Source organism: Balearica regulorum, chromosome 2, assembly GCF_011004875.1.
Source record: "Balearica regulorum gibbericeps isolate bBalReg1 chromosome 2, bBalReg1.pri, whole genome shotgun sequence".
In the NCBI taxonomy this organism is placed as follows: domain Eukaryota; kingdom Metazoa; phylum Chordata; class Aves; order Gruiformes; family Gruidae; genus Balearica; species Balearica regulorum.
The window spans coordinates 123,446-144,048 of NC_046185.1; the positions used below are offsets into that span (position 1 = coordinate 123,446).

At 64.4% G+C, this 20,603-nt stretch overlaps 2 protein-coding genes across 2 annotated transcripts in view; one reads left to right on the forward strand and one right to left on the reverse strand.

Annotated features, from left to right (window-relative positions):
* Positions 1-20,603, reverse strand: part of LOC142600269 (casein kinase II subunit alpha-like) — a 170,977-nt gene that overhangs the window by 123,078 nt on the left and 27,296 nt on the right. The gene's annotated exons all lie outside the window — the stretch shown is intronic.
* BOP1 (BOP1 ribosomal biogenesis factor) overlaps positions 1-20,603 on the forward strand; it is a 65,953-nt gene that overhangs the window by 20,871 nt on the left and 24,479 nt on the right. The gene's annotated exons all lie outside the window — the stretch shown is intronic.

Here is a 20,603-nt window from a genome sequence, read left to right on the forward strand (position 1 = left end):
TGTCGGTGCTCGGTGGCTGTCCTCGGGGTGCCTGCGGGACGGCAGGGCTCGCTCGGGAGGGGAAACGTCAGCGGCTGCGAGCGGCTCGGGCACTTGCTCGGGTTTCTGGTGTTTCCAGCCAGAACGGAAAGTTTCTGTGTGCTGCGTGTGATGGAGGATGGGGGAACCGGGGCTGGAGCTGCCGGACCGCCGGTGCGGAGGCGAGCCCGTTGCCCGTGACAGGTCGGCCCTCGCCAGGCTGGTGCGCGTGGGTGGCGAGCGGGCTGGTTCCATCCACGCAGCCCCTTGCCGTGGGACCGTCCCAGCAGCCTGGCCTGGCTGGGGGTTTCTCTCCTGGGTTAGGAAGACCTCGAGGTCCAGGCAAAGCTGGTGGAGAGCGGAGGGGAAAGCCACCAATTAACATAAAAAAAAAAAAAAGCGCTAAATTACTATGTCTTTTGGCTGCCCCAAACTTGATATTTAAGTCGTTTGTAAAGGAGCTCAGTTGGGGCAGGAAAGGCTTTTTCCTTCTGGAAGGAATGACATCACCGAATACACTGAAACCATCAGGTCCCTGACCCAAAGAGAGCGAGAAACCCACAACAACTTTCAGCTGATGAGTGGAAACTTTTCTTTCTTTCTTTTTCTTTTTTTTTTTTTTTCCATTAGCTTTCCCCCTCTGCGTGCTGGGTCTGCGCACTCTGCTGCGGCTCAGCTTACGGCCCGTCCTTTCCAAAGCGCACTGACGTCTCTCCGAGCGGGCTCCTGCCATCAGGGCGACCCGGGAGTTGCGGGGGGGGGGTCCCACCCGCCCCTGCCCCACACTTCCCCCTGGCCCAGGACCCTGCTGGGAGCCGAAAGGCTGCGCTCGTGCTCGTGTTCATGGCGCAGCCGGCGGGGCATCGTGCCAAGGCTGCCACCGTGGTGTGAGCTCACCGCTGCCGACAGCGCCTGCTCGGTAGGGTTGAAGTTGCCTTTTGGCGGTGCGGTCTGCATCCCGCTTTCCCTCCCAGGGCCCGGCCGCAGCATCACCTTCCCTTTGCTGCCGGCCGCGCCGTTGGCAGTGCGGGCTGCCGCCAGGTACCCACGGCTTGCTCGAGCGGGCAGCGGAGGCAGGAATCAGCCTGCCCGCAACTCCAGGACGGACAAGGCTGAGTATTTCCCTGGCCTCAGCTTAGGCAGAGGAGTCCCGCACCACCTCACCAGGTCTGGCAGCGTCCCCGCCTCTCCCGCTCTGCGGGACTCGCACCAGGGAACCCCCAAACTCGGCACGACCCGGACCGTTGGTGCTGCGCTCTGGCTACCCGCAGTGCCCTGCTCCAGCCGTGGCATCCAGAGAGCCAGCGAAAGGCACGCCAGCCTCCTCGCTGTCTGCTCCCCCGAGGACAGCAAGTGCAGCGCGCTCCCCCCGCCTTCGCCCAGCGACCGATCCCTGCGCTGACTCGCCTGGCGGAGCCTTCCCTCCGGGCAGCCAGGGCTCCGGCTTACAGTTCAACCAGGAACTCGTCTCTTTCGGGAGGAGCAGCCTGCCTGCGTGCTCGGAAGCGTGGCGCTCGGCCAGAAGCGCGGGCATTTCCCTCTGGGCAGGGACCCGCACGCCAGCCCCGGCCCTGGGGTCGCTGCTCTTGCTGCCCCGAGCTCAGGGGCTGGCCCCGGCCTCCCTCCTCTTCCAGCGGAGGGGCCGAGGGACATGTGCATCTCCAGACCTGAATCGCTGGCCGCTGTTCCAATGTCCCACTTCATTAGGCTCGGCTCCGCTCCGGGTACTAGAGAACGTGCAGAGGAAGCGGGAGGCTGCTCGGCCAGTTCAGGGGACCGGGCTGGGTTGGTTTGTCAGGCCAGGGCCAACGCTCCAGCCCAAAGATTATTTTCCTCAAGCTGTAACGTGCCGAGCAGATGCTCGCTGCCGTTTAAGTGCGCGGTGCTGATTTTTGCTAATGGAGACACACGCACCTCCGGCGAGGAAGGCTTTGCGGATCTGTTTTCCGCTCCTGGCGACAGAGTCCAGTGCTTCTTGCCCCAGCGCCTGCGTTCGACCCTGCGCCTCCTGCTCATCGGGTCCTGGCTCCCCCGCGGTGCCCGTTGGCTGAGCGCGGCGTTGCCTGCGCTGTCCGCGTGGCGCGGAGCCAGGCCGCCCTTCGTCACGGAGCGCGGTGCGAATCGGCGCCCCTCCGTGCAGCGCCGGCGAGCAGAGGGCTTGTGCATTGATCTCACCCGGAGTTTTGTTTGGCTTTTACGGCCCCGACTGTGTCGGCGGTGCAGGGAGCTATTTGGGCAGATTCCTGGGTTTGCTGCGGTGACGGTTGATTCCTAAGGTAGTGCTCAGAAATGCAGGGTTAGAGAGATATATATATAGATGGACGGAAGGCTCTTTGCAAACCGATGTTTCGCTGCCAACTTGGGGCTGGCGGCTGGCTCCCGAGGGAGCTCCGGAGGGGCCTGTGCCCGCGAGGATTCCTCTGAGCACACGTCAGCTGGGCGTGTCTGAAAGCTTGGATCCGAGGCCAGAAAGGAGATACGCTGGAGTTGGCGAGCAAGGAGAATTGTCCAGACAGTCAGGGCTGTTGGGAAGAGGTGCGTGACTCAAGTGAAAAACAGCACCAGCACCCTTATTTTTCCTGAGACGTGTATCGTCGAGCGTGGCCGGGTGAGCAGGGCACGGAAACAATTATTTGGGCTTTGCCTTCAGAGAGTTATGCTCTCAGAAGGCTTTTAGCATATTAAAAAAAAAAAAGAAGCCTGTCGAACTCCCAAGCCATAACCAAGCTTGACAAAATAGCTAATAATTCAATGCCAGCCAAAAAACCCCAAAACAAACCAAAAAAATAAGTGCTGATTGGTGTTGCTACCCTGGCGATGGGGCACTGGTAGCAACAGCCAAGTCAAGAATTTGGCCTGGTTGGTTTTGGTGGGGTCGGGGCTTCAGCACAGACCGGTGGCTGGAGGAGGGGACGGGACGGGGGAGTCATCCCGCTCACTGCGGGGCGATCCGGGGATTTGCAGCTACGGCAGACCTGCGTGCCGCAAGCACACCGCGTGGCTTTTAAGTCGTGGCAAAGGGAACTTTGTGGACGCCTGGTGAATTAAAATCCTCGTTCAAAGCCAGGCAGGTCAGTTTATAAATTCCTAACCGTCTCCTGGGGAAAAGGCAGGAGACCTGCGCTCGGCAGGCCGAGCGTTCAGAGCAGAGCGCGGCGCGGGCTGCTGTGTGCCCGGCTCCGTCATGGCTCCGTCACCTCCGGGCTGGGGGCAACGCAGGTGCTGAAGTCCGGGGCTTGCAGAGTCCGGTCCCTCCTTCCTCTCGCTCACGGTTCTCTCACAGGCTGGCCTCACTGATTTTTAATTTTTTTTTTTTCATCTTTCCCTATCCAGTAGCACAACTTGTCCAAAAAAACACCGCTCAATTTAACTTAAATTCCTGGAAAAACTCTGGAACAAAATAATCAACCCCTTTGCAAACCTCTGGAAGATAGCGAGCGGACTTGTAACTGCCAACATAGACAAGTCTGTCAAAACAATCTCACTTCCTTCTGCAACCGGGGAGCGACGTCTGAGCGGGGCAGGGGGGGTGTCGGTGACGGGAGCCCCGGGACCCTGCTGGCATCGCCCCACGTCTCTCTCTCTGTGGCTTCCTGGGAGAGTCCGGGTGAAGGTTTTGGAGGTGGGCGCCCAGCTGGCAGTGACTCTTGGTGGAGCATCAGCACCCGGGGCTGGTGGGAGGGCGCTGGGATGCGTTCCCGGTGCGCGCTTGTCGGTCATCTGCGTCGTGACTGTTCTTAGTGCCTGCACGGTGGAGCGGAGGGCGTGCTTGTTAAAGGGCACATCGGTAGATGGATAAGGAGAATGGGGGAGGACAGCACGTGCCAGCTGCACCAGTATACCGCACCTCGAGTGCTGGGTTCAGCTTTGGGCCCCTCGCTGCCAGAAGGACATGGAGGTGCTGGAGAAGGGCAAGGGAGCAGGGAAGGGTCTGGAGCACAAGTCTGGTGGGGGAACTGGAACAGGACGGGAGGAAACGGCCTCCAGTTGTGCCGCGGGAGGTTCAGACGGGAGCTCAGGAAACATTCCTTCACCCCCAGGGCTGCCAAGCGCTGGAACAGGCTGCCCAGGGCAGCGGTGGAGTCACCGTCCCGGGGGGGATTGAAAAGCCGCATCGATGTGGTGCTTGGGGACATGGGTTAGTGGTGGGCTGGGCAGGGCTGGGGCAGCGGTTGGATCCCTCACCTCAAGGGGCTTTTCCAGCCCCGATGATTTGATGATTCCGTAGTACAAGCTGTGCTGCTGCCGCCGGGTAGGTGACGTCCCGCAAAGGAGAACACAGGCTGATCGTGAGCGACAGCACCCGCTGTTGGGGGAAAGGCGAGCGCTGGGCAAAGCCGTCTGAGCAGGCTTCAGCTGCGGCACCCACGCAGCTTCTGCTCTGCACGGACATGGTCTTGGCTGGAAAGGGAGTCGTGCTTCCGTGCTGCTTCTCAGAAGGGGGCCCTCATCGGAGAGCACGAACCCAAGCCCTGAGAAGTTCTCCCTGGGGTTTCAGCTCCCCAGTACGGGGAGACATGGACTGACCAGAGTGAGCCCAGCACAGGACGCCAAGATGCTGAAGGGACTGGAGCATCTTCCGTACGAGGAGAGGCCGAGGGCGCCGAGACTGGTTTAGTCCCAGGAGACGGGGTGCGCAGGGGGATGTCCTCAGTGTGGTACATCCCCGATGGGAGGGACTGAAGTCGAGGGAGCCTGGCCCTTCTCAGGAGCTCCTGTGGCCAGGGCAGGGGGCAAAGGCCATGACTCAAAACCTGTGAAATTCCATCAGAACCTCGGAGACACTCGGTGACTGTGAGGGTGGCCGAGCACTGGCACCGGTGGCCCAGGGAGGTGGTGGAGTCTCCATCCCTGGGGAGAGTTAAAAGCCGTCTGGGCACGGCGTGGGGCAGCTGGCTCCTGGTGACCCGACTGGAGCAGGGGCTGGACTGGATGATCTCCAGAGGTCCCTTCCACCCAAAACAGGGGGAAGGAGACCAGTCCCCTGGCTGAAGCACAGGCGCGTGTTCACGCTTGCGCTTGTGAGTTCTGATGTGCTCGGTGGCACTTCAGACAGACAGACCCTACGCTGTTTCTACTGCCTTTCCTCTCTGCTGCTGTTGCTGCTGCCGCTGCGCTTGCTTTCGTCTGATCCCCATCTCCAGCGTTTGGGGGTTTTCTCTCACGCGGGGACGAGATTTTGGAGCTTGGCTGTTCACCTGGGCGATGAACGACGGTGGGTTTGGGAGCTGCCTTCCCCCAAGGCGCCATATTCTGGCATGCCCGTTTCATGCTGCCAGAGAGCTGTTGGGCTTCCAGGAGCCAGCCCCAGGCTTTTGGGAGCCCACGGGGGCTCTCGGGCAACTCTCTCCCGTCCCCAGAAGAGGTGGTTAGCAAAAAGACTTTTTAAAGGACTTTTTGGCCTGCGCTCGGGATGGGTGTTGGGGATGGGGGGATCAGCCAGCACGGTCCTTCTTGTAACCCACACCTGGGGACACGCACGGCGTGCCGGGGCTCGGCATCCCTCCCGACAGCCCTTGGGGATGATTCTTCCCCAGGCAGAAACACAGAGCCCGTCCGGGGGTGGCAAAGGGCCAGACCTTGAGCAGTCGCCGAGCTGAACCGGCTGCACTCCGGCCCCTGCAGTAGCCGTGCCGCCGGGACCCCAACACGATCGGAAGTGCCGGCCTGTGCTTGCGCTCGCCTCCGGGCCTCGGCTGTAACTCTAGAGCGTGCGGAGCCGCTGCCGAGCGCCTGTTTGTGTGTCCGGGAGCCATGCGTCGCTTTGCTCTGCAGCCAAACGCCGTTAATGGCTTCTGCCGGCTACCGAACCGACAGCTGCCAGAGGACTTGGCCTCGGCCCCCCGCTCCCAGAGCGTGTCCCCACTTCCCTCCGCATCCCACCCCAGCTGCAAGGCTCGCTCGCAGCCTGCGCTCTGGCAGTGGGGCTCTTTCTCATGTTTCCTAAGCTCCGGAGCGATCCCTCTTTGTTTAGGAAAGCGCCTTTCCCGATGGCCACCGTGTCTTGAAAATCGCTCACGGCCGAGACGCCCCGGTGAGCCGGCCGCTGCCCTTCGCCCAGGCTGGGGGGCCCGGCTGCCCCCGCCCTGCCTGCCGGCTCTTGGGGAGCAAACTGACCCCGAACCCCCTTTTCCTTCGCCTGCCCCCGCACGAGTTCGTCCCGTCTCTTTCCTCTCCCAGCGTCAGGTTTTCCTACCACATCGGGTTTTCCCATTACGCATTACTCAGGCGTGGTGGATGTGGGTGACAATCAGACACTTTATTTCGTAGGGACGTGAGCCCATCTGCCTGCGGGAGGAGAGCGTCCTGCCCTCCGAGGGGCTGCCGCGAGGGTCCAGGCTCCTTCCGGAGCCGGGCTCGGATGGCGGGAGGGGGAGGAGATGCACCGAGAGCCGGCTTTGAGGAATGTTTCTTTAAGGGACTTGGGAGTCATTAAAACCTGTCTTGCTTTTTGCTTAATGGCTGAGGCTTGTGGACGGCAGCCCCGGCGTGGCGGAGGGGAGGCAGGGGTGGGCGGTGGGCTTCCAGCGCGCTTTGGGGAGCGGCGACCTGCGGCATCGCAGCCCCTGCCCGGACCTTTCTGTCTCCCCGAGGTTCTCCCGGGCTTGGGCTTTGCCCTCAAGGAGAGAGGTCCTGAGCAGTTCAAACCACACAGGTCCCATCAGGTGGAAACGACTCTCAGGGCTGTAGTGAAGCGGGTGCGAATGACGTGACCTGGGCCCGCGCGCTGCGGTGGGGAGGGGCGGCTGCTGTGAGGATGGAGGAGAAGTCCTGGCCCCTTCCAGGAGGCTGGTGTGGTGCGAGGAGGCTCCGGTGCCTCTGCTGCCGCTCAGGACGCCGGCAGAGCTCGTGCCGAGAGCCAGCCGGGAGCACCGCGAGATCCCGTCCGTACCGCTCGGGACACACACAATTTACTTCTTAGTTTCAAGGAAACGGCAAAATGACAGCGTCCCCTTCTGCGGTGGGGGCTCAGGTAGAGAGCTGGGCCGTCGGCGCAGACCCCGAGTTTCCCTGGGCCTTCAGGCGGGGGGAGCAGCAGCACCGCACCTCGCCTGCGCTCTCTGCAAATGTTTTATCTGCAACCAGCGGACGGAGGGCTCTGGGCTACGGTACCAGCGGCTGCACCTCACCTTGCCCTTCCTAAGAGTTTGGTGGCCAGAGACCCCAGGAGAAACTCTGTCCTAGAGCTGTGACGCTCTTTGTGCGCCCTGTTTTTCCAGAGCAGCCTGTTTTCTCTCGCTGTTCCCGTTCCCACAGGTCACTCCAGGGATCTTTTGTCGTTTTACTGCTCTTGGTTTGCTCGGCTCCGCACCGTGCCCTTGGGAATCGCGGTGCAGCCACATGCGGAGCTGCTGGGCGCGCAGCCCTGCTGCTGTCCTGCTGGAAGCTGGTGCATGTGCCGGGCACGGCAGAGACGAACCCCTGCCGTCGGCAGCAACGCGAGCCAGTCTGGGGGCGAGGGCAGGGCCCCTCGGGTGCCTGCGGGCTGGCGCGGGCTGCAGGACAGCGTAGCTGGCCCATGGGGACTGTGACCAGCCTCCAAGGGGGGCACAGAGCCAGACGTGCCCGGCGTTGGCCCGTCCCTCCTCGGTGCTCTCCGGGGTGTGACCGAACCTGTGATACGGCCAGGGCCGTACAGGGAGAAGCGTCCCGTGGGGCAGGAGGAAAACGGAACCGGGGAGGCTTGTGAGCAGGACAGCCCTGCGATCCGCTGGGCTGTTTCTCCTGGCGTGCGGTGCCGAGAGGAAAGCTGGCACGGCACGGGACGTGGAGCCCTCTCCGCTCACTCCTGACCACGTCTCCCCACCTGCAGAGCATCACCTCTAGAGATGCGCAGGAGCTGCCCGTCCCGAGCCGGGCCTTGCTTGGGGCCGGTGCAGCGGCGATGGGTCAGCTGTATCACGATCGGTCAGCTGTATCACGATCGGTCAGCTGTATCACGCATCCCTGATCTTGGCTGGGCTGCCGTACCTCCCTCTGCTTTCTCTCCGCCACCCGGCAGGAAATCTCTCTTTAATAGGCTATTCAGGGGAACGGGCCGTGTTTTCCTAAGCAGGAGGAATGTTGACATGGAAGACTCTGCTCTTTCTTTCTGGCAGGTCCCTGGGAGCAGCGGTGCTGGATCGCGTGCTGCTCCTGCTGCGCCGGTTAATCCTTCCTTGGGTTGCGGAACGGGCCTTGGGCGAGGAGGGGGAGCTGGGGGGGACGCAGGTGCGTACCTAGCACGGTGGAGGGGGCGGCTGGGCGAGAGGGGCTCTCCGCCAGACCCACCGCCCGTCGTTCTGCGGGGAGGGCTTGCACAGGGTTTCCTTTCATCCGGGTTTAGCTCTGCTCCCAGATGGTTGGGGGAGAGGGTCCCGGGAGGGGTTTGCTGGGCTCGCTTAACACCAGCTGGAGGACGGAGCCCGCCTGTGTCTGGCTTCTGCCCTTCTCCGGGGGAACCTGGGTGTAGGGGCCAGCGGGGGTGTCTCGGAGCTCGCCGAGAGAGGGGGAAACCCTCACTCCCCAGTGCCCAGCCTGTGCTTTGGGAGCGGGGGCTGCCTGTCCCCAGGACGCTGCTCTCCGCAGCCCCGGCGCCCCGTCCCCCTCTCCCATCCCATCCCCCTTGCCCCACTTGGGAAGGCGCCGAGGCAGGGGGCCTGTGCTCTGCCTTTACATCTCGTAATCTTTAACGAGCTGGGCCTGCTCTGCACAGAAGCGAGATGTGGGCGGCTCCTTTATAAGGCAGCACTTAGCCGCGGGGAGGGGGAATCTGTTCGCAGGCCAGCGCCGGGTTTTGGCATCCCGGCGAGGGACGAGGCAGCACCTCCAGGGCTCCAGCACTTCTTCGGGGCCGCAGCCCTCGGCATCTGGAAGCGGCAGAGGGTGCAGCAGGTGCCTCTTGCCCTCCGTTGGTGCTGGACGTGTTTGTGGGGCAGCTCGCAAGTCTGTTTAACCACAGGTTCCCCCGCAAAGCGACTACTTGCTCCGGTTCCTCTCCGCTCCTGGATCTCCGTGGCCTTCCCTGCCAGACAGCTGCTCCCCGCCTGGAGCTGAGCTGAGCCGAGCCGAGCTCCTCTTTGCTGCCCTGGGCGGTTGCCCACTGGGCCAGAGTGGGCAACCCCAGCGGCTCTGGGCTGGCCGCTGAAGCAGGACGTCTCCAGAACTACCTGGCTCGCTCCTGAGCTCTGCCAGTAACATGCCAGTAAACACCAGCCTGGGGCAGGGTGGGGAGCGGGGGGCTCTGGGGTTCACTTGGCTGTGCGGCGGCAGCCCTCGTGGCAGCGGCAGCAGCAGCGGCAGCAGCAGCAGCGGCAGGTCCTCCCAGTCCTTGGTTCTAACGGGGAGGGCAGAGTGCCCAGGAAGAGAGGGGGATGCCTGTGCCCCCACCCCCCCCCGGGAACAGCTCCCAAGGTGTTGAGAATGGAAAAGTCCGACCACGGTCAGAGCAAAGAAGGGGACTTGCCAAAATTAACAGTTGATTCGGGTTTGCGGGAGCAGGAGCCAAAACGCAAGGAATCTTGGATTCGAAGAGGGAAACTTTTTCTGTGGGCAGTAAATCAGCACGGAAAGATTGGAGGTGGGGAGGGAGGGGGAGACCGGTCCCCGCACACGGCAGTCGCTGGCAGAGGTGTGAGCGTGGGCCGTGGCCGGTCCCGGGGTGCCCCGCTCCCCGCGGGGAGCTGCCCACGGGGTGGGTTTGGCTGCCGCCCTTTGCACGGCCTGCAGGATGGCCGTGGAGGAGCAGCAGCGAGGGAGGCGGTGCGTGGGGGACGAGGCAGGCTGATGAAGCACCGTTCTCCGCGGACAGGCTCTTTTTTGCCTCCCCCAACAGAGCTTATCTTCTGGCACGTGCTCTTGGTGAGAAAGGTCGAGCCGGGAAGGCCCAGGACTTCCCTGCCGGCACGTCCTGAGCCGCCGCCGACCTGCCGTTCAAGGAGAGGTTCTGGGAGGGGTGGTGGGAGCCCGGGCCCAGATCCGTACCGACTGGGGCGACGTCTCGGCTGTTTAATGGAGGTTTGTCGTCCTTCCTCCTGTCGGATGTGAAGCAAATTTCACCTCTGCTCCTGGGCCTGTGTGGTCCTGCCCTCCGTTGCCCGTGAGCCCATGTTGGCTCTGAAACCTAGCGCTTACCATCTAAATCCCCTCTGACAGTGCCAGCGTCCTTGTGGGAGGAGGGGGGGGCTCTCTCGGGGGTCTCATCCTCCATCACTGACCCCCAGAATGGCGGGGGCTGGCAGGGACCACGGGGGCGCGTCGGTCCGATCCCCGCTCGGGCAGTGTCAGCTGGAGCAGGCTGCCCAGCACCGTGTCCCGGCAGGTTCTGGGTATCTCCAAGGATGGAGACCCTACCCCAGCCAGAGCGTGGCCACCCGCAGAGTAAAAAAGCATCTCCTCGTGTTCAGGTTGGATTTCACGTGTGTTCGTTTGTGCCTTGGCAGCGGGCACGCTGAGAAGATTGTCTCTTGTCTTTCCCCTCCTCCCGCAGGTAGATGTGACCCCCCTGCCCCTCCCCGGCTCCATGCGGGGGGAGGACGGCTCAGTCCTGCTCCCCAGCCTCTCCAGGTGCAGAGCGGGGTAAAAGGCACCGGCAGGAAGGCCACCGGCAGCTGGGTTTGCTAAAGAAAACACCGCTCCATAAATCAGGGAGGGCACCGCGCAGCCTCTGCCTTCCCCCTCCCGGCCCGGGGGAAGCCGGCGAGTGCTTTCTCCCTCATTAACCGCTGCGGTTCCTGTGTGCGGTGCGGGGGATCCCAGCCCACCTCCCTCTGCACCCCGGGCCGGCCAGGGGCAGCCGGCAGATGCTGCCGCGGTGCTGCGTGAGAGCAGGAGGTAACCGGCACGCAGGGCTGACGTCCTGCTGCCTTCCCCGCCGTCTGCACCCCCTGCTCCTTCAGCTTCACCCTTCGTCCATCCCGAGGAAGGGCAGGGTGTTCCCGTGCTCCTGCTCCGGGAGTGCCAACGCCATCCTTAGGCATCAGCACGAATCGGGGGGGCTGCAGAGGCTGCTGCCCCCCCAGACCGCCCCGTCGTGGGCTGGGTCCTCAGCCTGCACCACTGCCTGCTGCCCAGCCGAGCTGCTGCTCGTCCCCTGCACCGCTGGAGTGCCGGGGTGGGGACACGGCGTGGGGACACGGGGTGAGGACACGGGGTGAGGACATGGCGTGGGGACATGGGGTGGGGACACAGCATGGGGACACGGGGTGAGGACACGGGGTGAGGACATGGCGTGGGGACACGGGGTGGGGACATGGCGTGGGGACACGGGGTGAGGACATGGGGTGAGGACACGGCGTGGGGACACGGGGTGAGGACATGGAGTGGGGACATGGGGTGGGGACACGGCATGGGGACACGGGGTGAGGACACGGGGTGAGGACATGGGGTGAGGACATGGCATGGGGACACGGCGTGGGGACATGGGGTGAGGACATGGCGTGGGGACACGGGGTGAGGACATGGGGTGGGGACACGGGGTGAGGACATGAGGTGGCACGCGTCTCTGTGCTCCTTGCTGGGAGCAGAGCCACTGCCCTGCGGGGACGGAGGGTCCCTGGCAGAGCTGCCCGCTGCCGCCCGGCTCCGGCGTTGGGCTGCGGCAACGCCGTCGCTGCCCTGCCTTTGGGAGGAGGTGGCTTGTGCTAGGAGGAGCAAGAACCTAGGTCTGTCCATCTGTACCATCAAGATGTGCTGGAAGTCTCTACATCCTGCTCCTGGGCTTCCTCCCTGGGTGGGAGACCCCCCCCAGGCCCCCCGTTACCCGCCGTAGCCGCCGGCTGACCCCCTGCAGCCCGGTGTGCCCCTCGCTGGCCCGGCGTGCCCTGTGCAGGCCAGGGGAGTCACAGATCTGTTCTCATCGTGCTGCTCCGCACCCTGCCTCGCGGCCCGGCTCAGCTTCCGGGCAGAGGCAAAGATTTCCGAGACAAGCTGTGACAGGAGCCTGGGCTCACGGTCCCGGGCACACGCTCCCTCCCCGGCCTTGTGTGCTGGAGGGAAACTGAGGCAGATGGGGATGATGGATCGCGTGGGAGGTCTCGGCTGCTTCGGGTGGCCTCCGAGCCCCAGGGCCCTGCTCTCAGCTCTTCGTTTTGGGACGTCCCATTTGAGCACTGGCAGTGACTGGGATCGGCTGATGGAGCTGGGGACCCCCGTGTCTCTGCCTGCGGGGACCGCTCGTGCTGGCTCCCCATCCCTCGCCCCAGCCCGACTCTGCTCCCCGTTCGCTCGCCCTCCTCCGTGGCTTCGGGCTGCTCCCGCTGCCCCTTCCCCATCCCGCTCACTCCAATTGGAGCTGACGTGCTCTATTTGTCAGAGATAAAAAATAGCGGAGGAGGAATGGAAAGACAGGAGGCACAGGAAAGCAGTTTGGTAGTTAGAGACAGAGGAACAGAATTAACGTGCAGTGGGGGATTTGGAGCGAACACTGCATGCATTGTAATCCGATAGGGGCAAGGGAAAAAAGAGAGACCGAGAGAGAGAGGCTGACCCCGAATCCCCGGGGGAGACGCGGGGAGAGCAGGAACGAGGAGAGAGTGAAGGATTCCAGAGGTGGACTGGCTTCCTCTTTCACCAGACAGACACAGGGGAGACGGGCAGGGAGCCAGCAGCGTACCTGCACTTCCCATCTGAGCCATTGACAGCTGGAGCTGCTTTGGGAGGGGGCCGGGGGCGGCGGCGGTGGGGAAGGGGCACGCGGGCCACTGCCGGGGACGGGGGAGACCCCGCGGCACCAACCGGGACCCATCGCCATCGCCGTCGAACAATAGGGTTCAAGTCGGTGCGGCGGGGGGTTCCCCGCTCCCCGCACGGGCTCCTGCCCCGCTCCGGCGTGGGGGCTCGGGGCGGCACCTGCCCCTGCTCGGGGGAGCGGGGCCGGTGGGTCCCAGCTGGCAAGCATTCGGCGAGGAGGGCAGGCAGCGGAGCGAGGCAAGGGGGAGGGTGGAAAAAAAGCTAACAGCAACTAAATCAGAGGAAGAAAGGCCTGCCGAGCCGTACCAGCGGGGTCACATGTGTTTCCTGGCAGCCTCGCAGGTGCTAAGCAGGGATGCAGGCAGGGAGCACCTTGTGATGGATCATGTGGTGAGTGCGGCAGCTCATTCCCCCAAGCCTGGGGACAGGTAGTTGTGAGCGGGGGGCTCGCCTGGGCCGGGCTTTCTGCTCCCGCGGCTGCGGGACCCCTCCGAGGGCCGGCGGCAGGAGCAGCGAGCGCCCTGCGGCAGGACGGCCGGTGATGCTCGGGGCTGGAAGCCGCTCCGCAGGGAGGGCTGCCCTCCATGGAGGCGGCTGGCACCCGCACGGCTGCGGCGGCATGGCGGCGCGTTCCTTTCCCTCGTATTCCCAGCCCGTTCTGCTCCCCGCCGCGCACACTGGGTGCGCGGCTCTTCGGTGAGGCCGGGCGGGGGAAGGCAGCGTCCCGGCCGAGAGCCAGGGCTCCGGCTCCCGTCCCCAGATTCCCACACAGTGACATGGCAGATGCATTAAACACATCCCAGAGCAAGGTCCTGTCACCCTGACTACCGTCGGGTGCTGACCCGGCTCGGCCTTGCAGCAGGAGAGGAGCAGCCCGCCGTCGGCCTTAGCGAGCAACAGGAAATTTTGATCGGCGGAGGGCCCCCGCTCGCTCGGTACGAAGCCAGAGCTCTGCCGTAAGCCGTGAACCAGGAGAGCCGCAGGCGGTCGCCCGTTCGGACGGGGCTGTTCGGCGGCGGGGCTGACCACACAGGAGAGCACCCTGTCCTGTACCGGCACGAGGAGACGCCCGTCCCTGGTGCCGTGCGGCTTCCCGGCGGCACGGGGGGGACGCGGCAATGGCAGCGTCGGCCCCGCCAGACTGGCCGGGCACGGCCCCCTCCCCCAGCCATCTGCGGGTTCCTGCAGGATTAAGCGGAGGAAATCTGGAATTGGGTTACTCTCAATATTGAACCTGCCATTATGATGTTTTTTATTTTGTTCTGTTCCGATCGAATTGGATGCAGCCTCCTTTTTAGCCCTTAATGGCTTGGCTTTGAGAATTTCCTTCAAAATTACACCACTGGCTTCCTGTTTTTAGAGCTCCCCGGAGCCCCGCAGCCGTGTGGAATAGCTGGGGAAATTGATCCCCGGAGCTGAGCTGGAGCGTTTGAGTCCTGCCGTGCCTGTGGGTGTGCGCGGGCGTCTTTGGGCTTTCTTCTCTTTCTTATTTTATCGTTTCACTCGCCCCCCGGGGCCGAGGGCTGAGCACTCGTAAACAGAGTTAGTGCCTGCCTGCGCAAGGAGAAAATCCCACCGACTGGCGAGGCTGCGGCGGAGCTTTCCCCTTTCGCCGGGGTGCAGAGGGAGGAGGAGCTGGGGCCCCACGAGGACGGGCCCAGGGATGGACGGTGGGCCAGGGACCGACGGTGGCCCAGGGATGGATGGTGGGCCAGGGACGGGCCAGGCCCCCCCAGGCACCGCTGCTCCTGCCTCTGGAGCTGTCCTTGGGGCGGCGAGACCCATCTTTTCTTTCTGAAAGCCATCTGCATGCAGATCCCTGAGAGCTAACAGCCTGCGCTCTCTCTGTAGGGAACCGGACCTACAACCTCAAAAACTTCATCCCTGCTCCTGTTGCACGCAGGGACGTCCCCAAGCGACCCGTTGTCTTCCTCACTCCCGGTGCCAGCGTACGCTTGGGAGCAGAAGCAACTGCTTGGGGCCATCTTGGGCTGCGCAGCTGCTGCTCCGTGCCCTCCGGCGGGGCCAGGCCGTGCGTGCGATGCTGTGCCTCGCCTCCTTGCTGGACTGGGGTTGCCGCGTGTGGGATATGCTGCATTTGTCTTTTCGGAGGCTCCCAGCGGCCCTGGACGGCTGGCTGCTTTCCCTGGGTGGCACGGCTGTGCCACCTCCGCCAGCCCGGTCCCTCGCCCAGCCAGCCCCACGCGCGGCACGGCCAGTGCCCTGGTTGGCTACCGGCAAGTGCTGCAGCCGGACCTGGACCCGGCTGCTCTCAGAGTGCCGGCTGACCTGGTGCTGACGTTAGTCACCGTGGACCTGCTGGAAAGCATTTTTCCAGGCTGCAGATCTGCGTGGCTCTCCCTAGGGATCAGTCAGCAGGTAAAAGACCAGTCAGCAGTTAACTGGAGATCTGGAAAGGTGCTGGAGCAGAAGAGGCCAGTAATACTGCTGCCCCAAAAGTCCCAGCTCCCCAGCAGTGATCCCCAGCAGCGATCGCAGCCCCCCAGCAGTGATCCCAGCCCCCCAGCAGTGATCCCAGCCCCCCAGCAGTGATCCCAGCCCCCCAGCAGCACTCCCAGCCCCCCAGCAGCGATCGCAGCCCCCCAGCAGCGATCGCAGCCCCCCAGCAGCACTGCCCCTGCTCTCAGAGCCCTGGCCCCGCTCTTTCCCGTGGGCTCCAAGCTGGCTTTGGCTGCCGTCGAGCGCAGCGAGCAGCGAGCACGCAGCCGCTTCCTCCCTTTGCAGCTGAAGCTGTCGGGGAAGGAATCTCTCTCTGGCGCCTGGGGCCGGAGCTCTCTGGAGCGTGGCCGCTGTTTCTGGGCAGCACCGACCCTGAGAGCCGGCCGACGGTCTCCCCTCCGGCAAAACTCTTCTGCCCCTTGCCCCCGGCCGCCGTCGCTGTGAGAGGGCTCTGCCCACCTCCTGCACCTCACTGCGTGGTCGGTCCCCCGTTGGGACAGCCCTGGGCACCCCCAGCACTGAGACTGCTCGGGGCAGCGTCCCCCCTGCTTGTCCAGAGCCGTTCCTTCCCTTCCTGGTAGATGCAGGAGATAAATGGGTTGGACTTGAACGCAGCCGGCGTGGAGCGTGCGTGGGACGGGCGGGTTCCTCCCCGGAGGACAGGTCTCTGCAGCGTCAGCGGTGCGGGAGCGTTTGGACGAGCTCCTGTGCCGGTGAAGGGAGGCTTCGTCTCTTTTTTTCCTTTCCCACTGGCCCGGGCTGCCCGGAGAGGTGGTGGGTCTCCATCCTCAGAGGTTTTCAGACCCAAGTGGACGTGGCCCAGTTGTCCCGTGGGGTCTGGAGCAGCCCGCTCCAGCTGAGCCTGCAGCGGGCAGGGGGGTGCAGCGGATGCTCTCCGGGGGTCCCCGCCAGCCTCGGCCGTCCTGTCATTCTGGAAGTCCCCGCTGTCCAGGGAGGGCAGAGGGCCCATGTCTGCGCCTCGGCTCACCCACTGCGGTCAGCGCAGGACCTGCACCCGCTGAGCTGAAGCTCGGGGACAGGGTTTCTTCCCGTGCTCGCTGTGCCGGGGGGCAGCTGGGCCCCTTGCGAGGAGCTGAACGACGTTTCCCTCTCGCCTTGCTTTTCCTCTCGCACGCTGGCAGCCGGCTGCGTCACCTCCTTCGGCGTCTCACCCGCTCATTCGTTTTCGGCTTCTGGCCTTTCGCAAAAACAGCAGGGAGAGGAAAACACTTCACAAGCCCGCTGGGCCGGTGCCCGGCACTGCGGTGACAGGCACCGAGGGCCCGCGGCGATGCTCCCGAATTGTCCGGCCCTTGGCAGCAGAGCCGGGGGTGGCAGGCGGCTCGGTGGTGTGAGGAGGGAGCGGCCAGAGACGGTGAACCACTGCTGCCGCGGCCGGAGGGGGGCAGGGAGCTGGGCGAGGGGAAGGGGTGCCAGGGAGGGATGCCGGCGGTCCGGAGAGGGGAAGGGGTGCCAGGGAGGGGTGCCGGGGGTCCGGAGAGGGGAAGGGGTGCCAGGGAGGGGTGCCGGCGGTCCGGAGAGGGGAAGGGGTGCCCGAGCTCTCCTGGCCCTGCAGCTGGCCAGCCTGGCAGCCCGGAGGGCTGCAGCACGCCCTGGGGCAGCTCTGTTCCCCAGCCGCCAGGAAGGTGTGTTTAAAGAGCCTTTCCCTTTCTTCTCCGAGACCTCTGGAAGGCTTTACTAGCGAACCCATAATTTTCACCTGCATTATTTTAATAGCTTGCCAGCTGCACGTGTTGCTGAGGGGTGACAGAGAAGAGGCTGGGGGAGGTGTGTGGCAGTGATGGGGGGCGGCGGCGGCAGCAGCAGCCGTGCACGGGCCTCCCGTCCCGGGCGCAGCGGCGTGCGGGGACACGTGGGTGTGCCGGAGGGGCCGGGGGCCCCACGCACCGCACAGCCGGGTCTGTGTTTGCCCGCAGCTCCCCTGCACGAGGGACTCGCGCTCGACCTCTGCGAACTCTCTTGTAGTTTAGCTCCGACGTTGCAGCTCGGCTGCTCGGCGGTCCCTGCGGGTCGGCAGCGTTCGGATGGGACTGGGAGGAGACGACGAGAAGCCGAGCTGGGCGTAGCGGGAGGCATGGGAGGGCAGAGAAGACGCCCCGGGCAATCGTTTGGCTAACAAATATGGAAATGCCGTAAAGCTGTTCTGCTGCTGGCAGCGGGCCGGGGGCTCTGCTCTTGGTTTGGAGATCATTGCTGGGACATCCCAGTCGCTCTGGGAAGCACGGGGGTCAGTGATGGGCAGACAAATTCTGCAGCAGGGCTGGCGGTAGCTCCGTCTCGGGCTGCTGCTGGTGCAGAATTGCCCATTTTGTTTCTTTCTCTCCCAGTTGTGGGTCTCCCGGGCTCGCAGCGAAGGCAGGAGCTGCGGCTCTGGTCCCTTGGAGCGTGTCTGAGGTGACGGGAGGTGGGCAGCACCGCAGGGGCTGGCTGTCAGCCCCGAAGCTTCCGCTCTTTTTTCTGCATCCAGCGGGAGCCGGGCCTTGCTACTGCAGCTTACGGCACGGCTGCGGGCTGGGGACCACGCTCCGGGGCACATCCTAGGCGCTGAAGGCAAGGGCTGGGCTGGAGCAGGAGTTAAGCGGTGAGCTGCAGTGCCCGGGGCTGGCAGCGAGGGGCTCGTGGGAGCCTGCCCGAGGCTTGCTGCCAGGCCCGCGGGAGGCGGTTGCTGAGGGAGCTGCAGCCCGTCTCCTCGTCCCCCCCCCGAGCCAGCGGCACGTCCTGGACGTGGGCAGACGTGCGAATCCTGGAGCTACCTGTGACTTCACAGAGCAAATATGTGGTGGAAAATTGCTCTGCACCGGGCAGGCCCTATCACACAGCTGAGAGCAATAGCCACACGGCTCTCTACGGATGTCCGCCCGTCCCCCCGGCGCCAACCGGCGAGCAGAAGCAGCCCCCCGAGCCAGGGCTGCTTTGCTGCTGGTCCCGGGAGCTTTCACCTCCCGCAGCATGGTGCGTGCGTCGGGAGCGGGGCAGGGAGGAGAGCGGCCGCACCGGGGCACGGACCGGGCTGCTGCCCCCGCTCACGGGCTGTGCCCGCAGGACACAACCTGTCTGCGCTTGGCTTTGTGCGGAGCCCGGCGCTGCCAGCGGCACAGCTGGTGAGTGCTGTTAAAGCAGGGGGAAAGCTGCATCTCCCGCAGCTGTACCTGTGCAAGCACGTCCCTTCCCGGCCAGCTCTGGAGCGTTTCCCCTGCTCCACCCGGACAGAGCAGTGTCTGTGCTCGGCCCGTGGTGGCAGAGCCCGGCGGTGATGAGCTGGGAGAGGAATGCGTGGCTGGAAGGGGCCCTGCGGGATCCAGCGGCAGCGTCTCGGAGCCGCTGCTCGCCAAGGTATGCGTGGCGCGCCGTCTGCCAGGGCATTGCTGCTCCAGCCCTCCTCTGCTGCTGTCCGCGGCTAAAACCAGCCCCTTCTGCACCTCGTTGGCGCTGACCTGCGGCTCGGCAGCGTTGCGTGGGCTCGGATGCTCTGGCTGTGCAGGGACCCTGCGGATCGCCGGCCCTGTTCTGCCAGGCGCACGCGAAGGCAAACTGCACTGCTTTGCCGTGGTTTTATTTGCTTGAGCACCGATCCCCTGTCCCTGCGTGACCGCAGCAGCCTCGGTGTGGGTGGGGACAAGTTGGCAGCGTCCCTTGGAATTGGTGGAGCATCATTTAAGTGTTGAGTGTTACGACCTCATCTGCAGGACTCGAAAGGACTCCACTGAATCGAAGTTTTCCTCCCCAACGCCTCCAAATTTCATTTCAACAGTATCCATCACTGCTTGTGTATGCCTTTGAGTCCTGCCCGAGAGGCAGGGAGGCTTTCCAAACCTCTTTCTCCAGCTTCAAAACCACTAATATTGAAATTAAAAATATAAAAATTTCCATCTCCGTAAAGCAGAGCACTTCCAAACCCTTACGTGAAACCCCTGCGCCCAGCCGGCCTCCCCGCGAGTGAAGCGCCGGACGTGTCAAACCATCAGCACCGCGCTCGAGCCGCTCGGGGCCTCTGGACCCTTCGGCGTGAAGCAAACGGCCTCTTCCCGCTCCGTTAATGCTGGGGGAGCGAGGCCAAGCCGCTCGACCGCCCTGGCACGGGCTGTCTCCGACGTTGGTGCGTGCGAGGGCTGTGCAGAGCAGCGAGGGAACCCTCCCGCACCTCCCGGCCGGGCAGCACGCCTCGTGGCCGGCAGGACAGCCCCGGCCTGCGCTGAGCCGGGCTGGGGGACGCTGCCCTACCCCAGCCCCTGGCTCGCCGGTGGCAGAGGTCCCTATTTCCCGACCTCCCTGAACTGCTGTGCTTGGAAGGAGTCGCTGTGGACGGCCCGCTGTCTTCCCAGCACTGAGCATCCCTGAGTCCTGTCGCTCCCCTCTCACCTTCCCTTGGCCCCCAGCTCCCCCGAGAGCCGCCCGCAGCCCTCCTAACTCATCCCAGGTAAATCGCAAAAGCCTCTGGTTATCTTTGGGGAATGCCTGCGGCCGCTGTGGAGCAGCCCTGGGTCCCCTCTTGGAGAGACGATGTCCCACGCACAGCCGGGACAGGGTGCGGGGGCTCAGGGCTGACACCTCGTTGACTCCCCGGCTTGTCTCAGCTCCCCGGGCAGTGGCTGGCTCCGTGCTGTGCTGAGCAGGGAGATGCTTCACGGCACGTTTTAAGGCCGGGCCCCTCTGCGCAGCGGGTACTCGCCAGCGCTGGCAAGGGGTGTGCCGTGGTCTGCTGGGTCCCCGCGTGCCGTGGTCTGCCGTGTTCTCTGTGGTTGCGAGGAGGAGCCCTGGCTGCGGCCTCCTTCCCCCGCTGCGGCACGCGGAGCCCCCCGCCCCGATGCCCTGCGCTGCCTTCCCTTCTGCCTGGCCCCTTCTCTCCTCCCCAGCCCCCCGGCACGCGCCCAGCGCCGGCGTGCCTCTCCCTGCTGAGCTGGGCGAGCACCCATGGGTGTCCCGGGGAGCACCCGGGTCCCTCCAGCAGAGAGGGCTCCCCGGGGGTCAGGGTGACCGGCAGCCCGCGTCCCGCAGAGGTCTGGGGCTGCCGGGGCAGGGAGAAGCCATCGGTTCTGGTGCGCGCGGGGCGAGTCGCTCGCATCTCCGGCAGAGCTCGGAGCCCCGGCCCGCCGGGACCCCACACTTCAGCAGCCGTTCGGCACCGGGACTCACCCCCGTTGGGCTCCTGAGCCACAGCAGGGAGCCAGGAGGGGCTCGCAGCCGTGCTGACAGCCCAGCAGCCCCTCACCGGCTGCTCAAGGGGACCTTTACTCCATCTCGCAGTTTTTATAACCTCGGGATGCCGTTTTGGTGACATAAGGAGCATTTCATTGCCCTGCAGCCAGAGGCCCGTGAAATCTCAGAGCAAGCGCTGCCTGGAGGAGCGCCGGCAAGTGCTGAGATGCTGTGGTGTATGCGTGTAATTTATTTCCCCAGGAAGCTCAGCTCAGCTGCAGCATCTGGTTTTCAGCGAG